Source organism: Alligator sinensis, unplaced genomic scaffold, assembly GCF_000455745.1.
Source record: "Alligator sinensis unplaced genomic scaffold, ASM45574v1 scaffold330_1, whole genome shotgun sequence".
Classification (NCBI taxonomy): Eukaryota; Metazoa; Chordata; order Crocodylia; family Alligatoridae; genus Alligator; species Alligator sinensis.
The window spans coordinates 1349435-1354231 of NW_005842178.1; the positions used below are offsets into that span (position 1 = coordinate 1349435).

The following is a 4797-nucleotide window of genomic DNA, read 5'->3' on the forward strand; positions in this document are numbered from 1 at the left end:
AGGGGGTCAGGCTAGATGATCTGTTCAGGTCCCTCCTGACCCTAGCTACTATGATACTATGAAGTAAATCCCCTCCCTGACCAGTTCACTCCAGCCTACTAGGGCTGGCCATGCCCCCCCAGCACACCTTCCCTGAAGCCAAGGATGCACTCTAGTGCAGTGTTTCCCAACCTTTTATGCCCCACGGCACACTTACCTAAATAAAAAAGCACCGTGGCACACCGGACACAGAGCGGGGAGGGGGCACATAGCCAGCCAGACACGGACCAGGAGGGGGAAATGCACAGCCATCCAGACACCAACAGTGGGGGCGTGGCGTGCAGCCAGCCAGACAGCGACATGTGGGTGACACACGGCCACCCAGATGGCATTTTGGGCTGGAGCTATGCTCAGTCTGTCCATGTCCACAGCAGCAGCAGGTGGGAGGGGAAATAGCTCTAGACAGGCAGGGGGCGTGGCTTCAGCCCCAAATGCTGCGGCACACCTGGACGTGCCTGACAGCACATGCCACATTACACCGCTTGGGAAACGCTGCTCTTGCGCCCTCCAGCTCATGCCCTGAGTGACTTCAGGCATGTGCCTGCATTTCCTCAATCCAGAGGGAATGTCTTTTCAGTCACAAACTGGTTCAATCTAGCCAGGTTAGACTAACCTGCAAAGATTGAATCAGTTCAGGCTCCAGGTTTTTGAATGTCTGCGTCTAGTCGAAATTCTGTTGCTGTCACCCTGTACCTGCTCTCCAGTCTTGCCCATGCAGTTCAACTATCCTAAGGGAGACGTCCCACACAAACTCTTTGCTGTCTAACTACCTTTCAATCTCTTTTTGCACCCTGCAAAAGTGACCATTAGAACAATTATTCTGAATGGGAGTGCTCTTTTGAAAAATAAAGATTGATTTTTTTTTAGATCACCTTGGCGTGCAAGTCATCTGTATTTCTGTCTGAATACATTAAATGACTATCTCTAAGCCAGGGTCCCATTAAACAACTGATTCTGGTTGACTGTCCTTGCTCTTTTTCCCCTAACATTTTACATTAGTCAAACTGACAGCAAAGTCTTCCTGACTCTTAAACTTTGAGGCTAAAAGAAACAATTATAATCAACTACTCTGATACCCTGAAAAAAATTTCCCTCAGTAATTTCTGCATGCATCAAGCTGATGGCTTCTGGCTGAACTAGAATATATCTTGTAAAAAGATGCTCAATCAGGATGTAAAAACTTCAGTGACCTTCCTCTCCCTTGTGCTACAACCTCTTTGAACTGCTGGTCCAAAGGAGGCACAACCATTTTATTCAGCTGGGGAATCCGCAGGAAGCAGAGCCAGCAAAGCAGTTCTGTATCACTTGCCTTGCCCCCCACTCCCATTATCTGAACGTGACCAAGCTAAATGGTGGATTACTGGAGTGTAGCTGTATTCCAGCCACCTCCAACTGCTGGGATGTCCCCTTTGGTTGCTCGAATTTACAAGGGCTGAATCAGCCACCAACATGAAGCAGAATCAATAGCACAAAGGTGGTGCATTCCCCCTTTGCTTTTGTATTGACCACAGTTCAATTTACCCTGAGGACTGAGACTCTCTTCTATGACCTCCCTGTAGATGAATTTGGAGAATGAGGATGGTTTGTAGGAGGAGGCCTTTGCGCATCAAGCCATCTTTTCATTTTAACCTCCTCTTCATAGTACCTATGTCTAGGAAGCTGGGTTCATACTGTTTTTTGTATTTGGGCAAAAGGCTGCTAACACTGGGTAACAGGCTTGTTTTTACTGGCCCAGCTCCCATGCACACACAGAGATGTCTAGCTCATCTTACCCAGGGCTTTAAACTCAAGTTACCTTACCTGGCATAGATGAAGCTCAGGCAAGGCTGCAGCTCATGGTAGTGGCAATTCAACTTTTCTGTGAGGACAACACAGGATGGCTAGTGCAAACACTCTACTTTTAATCCAGTCACACTTTGTAACTCAGGTGTTTGTTTTGCTGCATGACTACTTTTAGTTCTGCTTTCCTAAGTAGAGGGGAGTTAACTTCAGCACAGATAACTCAGGTTAATGCTGGAAACAGGACAATCCCAATTAAGACATAATTATTTTAACTATTATTCCTCTGCATACAGCAACCAAGAGGTTTAAAGATTTAAAGTTTGGATGCTTATCTAGCTAAGGTGATCTGACCCCAGCTGACTTCCTGCCCCTGGGCCAGGGGGCTGGACCTGATGATCCCGCGAGGTCCCTTCCAGCCCTAATGTCTATGAAAGTTAAATAAATTACAGAAACTATTTTTTATTGTTTTGGAAAAGCAAAAAGCAGTTGTTTCTTTTGGAAAAAAGGATTTCTAGCAAAAAGAACAATTGTGAATACTTGTAAAATACGTCTCATCTTGATGTATGAGACCCCCAACACCAGTTACTTCACTTTTTGGAAATAATCTACCATTTCAAGTGTCCATATCAATCTAAACACAACAGGGTCATTACAGTTTACTGTGCCATTATCCTTGGGTTATATCAGGGCCTGTGAAGACAGTCAATTTCACTGATTGAAATTTTGTCCCTTGCTTTAAAAATATCCAAAAATAAACAAATAAAAATGGAAAACCAAAGCTGAAAATCAGAATTGTATATACTCTAGTATCCCAAGCAAGACTATATTATACTGTTTACTGAGATTCTTACCGTTAGCTTTCCTCTCTCTGGGTGTTTCTTGCTGTGTATCTTTGGGACCAGAGCCCAAGAGAACCAATGGACAAAAATTTGAGCTGAGTTGGAGACTCATCCTACAAATTCACCAGAAGGACAAATGTTTTCACTCATGAAATACCACAGAAGTCAGTAGATGCCTCTGAAGGGCAGAGGTTCCATTTACCTCCAAATCAAATGATTTATAAAGCTTTGTTTTACCTTAACGAGACTGTTGCAATCCAAATTAAACACACAACATCCACTGCAATGTTTTTTTCCAACATGCAGAGAGCATCTTTAAAGAACTGTACATAAAAAGGCCTTTACTTATGTTACTAATAATCCACTCAATTATTAATGCCCCAATCCACAGTGGAGCAGGATCAAGGCACAAAATGGAAATAATTTCAAACAGCAAGTTTACTTTTTGCCACCTGGGTTATTACTTACTTTTGCATGTCGTTCAACTTGGAAAATTAAACTAAACTGATCAGTTGCAGATAGCAGAGCATCCGTTTCATTGTCCTGTTCGCCTGCACTTAACACAAACAAGCATCAGAGCATCCTGTTAAACACTACTGAAGATTTTTTTTAATCTACCCCCCACACACACTAGTCTATTTCCATTGCCCCTTTTTTAAAAAACTAATGAAACCATTAATATTTAATTGGGTGGCACCAATTAAAAAGGCTGATCAAAAGTAAGCATGAGAAACAAAAATGTTCTAGTTTCTTGAGGTAGTCTCATCAACATCACATTTCTGTACAGCAAAAGGAGCTAATCTACCTGAAGTGGTTCGAGTTTTGCACGCGACAGCGGTTTAATGATCTTTAGCCACCTAGTAACTACAATTTCAATATGCTGTATACCAGCAGTTCCCAATCTGTGGCATGCGTACCACCAGTGGTCTACAGACAACCTGACAGTGGTACATGTTAACAGATTTATTATAATTATTTTACATGACAAAAATTTGCTGGTGGTACTTAAGGTTGTAGCATTTTAAATTGGTGGTGCGCAATCTGTCAGTTTGGGAACTGCTGCTATATACCATAACTTAGTGGTTCTCAACCTTTTTAGAGCGCCCCTCCATATATTTTGTGAACAGCACCCTGTTGTAAAAGCTAACCTATTTATTACAGTGCTTTACCTCCTTGCCAAGGGGCTGGGCAGCAAGGCCAGGGGAACAGCCAGGCAGGCACTGTGCCTGATCCTGTGCTCATCTGTTTATCTCCTCACATCTACATCCTTCAAAGGATCCCTGGGTGTCCCTATGCCGTAAGTTGAGAATCACTGCCATAACCACCAATTCGCTGCCATCAATTCACAGCAGCCGAAGAACGAGTTCTCACACCCTGCTGTTCCAAAGGCGGAAACTCCTGTAGCTGCAGGACACGTAACTCAGCAAGCAATCCCGTGGACATCCAGTAGCAAACAACAATTCATTTACGGTACAAGCCAGTCTGTTCTTACAATAGCATACAAACTCCCGTAGCCAAAACTTCCCACGCTATATCAGCATTACAATATCCTGGTGCTTTATAAAAAGGTGGGAATCTAAGCTTCTTTTTTTTTTTAAATAACGTTGTGCTCTTAAGTGCTGCAGATAAACACCCGACATGATCAGCGCTCCCTAAAGACTCAGCAACCAAAGAACTACTAAAATAAATCCTGACTGCGTTCGTTGTTAAAAGTGTCATCGCTTTATGCTGCTCTGGGAACCCGACTCCTGAGTTTCGAATGGTTGAGCGGGGCCATTCAGAGCGGGGTTACTCAGTGCACTTCTGTTCGGCAGGGCACCGTCCGGTGTCCCCCGCTACGGAGCGGGCGGCTTTCCTTCACCCCAGTGTGTACAGCAGGAACAAGCCGTAGCCCACCGCAGGGATCTTCCCCTCCAGACCTATCGACCTGCTTCTCTCCAGCCAACTTGCCAGAGCTGCCATCCTCCCCAGCCGCTGCACAACACATCCCAAAGGCACCTGCCCTGGGCCAGGTGCTGCAGGCAGGACGCACCATGCGGCTCGGGGCAAGGATGGGCACCTTCAACCCGGGCGGCTGGGAGAGGCACAGGCTGGTGCCAGGGCCCAGTGGGGGATGGGGACAAGCCAAAGGGGCAAC

The 4797-nt window shown here is 45.1% G+C and overlaps 1 protein-coding gene across 1 annotated transcript in view; it reads right to left on the bottom strand.

Annotated features, from left to right (window-relative positions):
• Positions 1-4217, bottom strand: part of DNAH3 (dynein axonemal heavy chain 3) — a 129549-nt gene extending 125332 nt beyond the window's left edge. The window contains exon 1 of the mRNA XM_025207009.1: positions 3129-4217. The gene's annotated coding sequence lies outside the window, so the exon portion shown is untranslated. The remainder of the gene's footprint in view (positions 1-3128) is intronic.
• Positions 4218-4797: the final 580 nt, after the last annotated feature.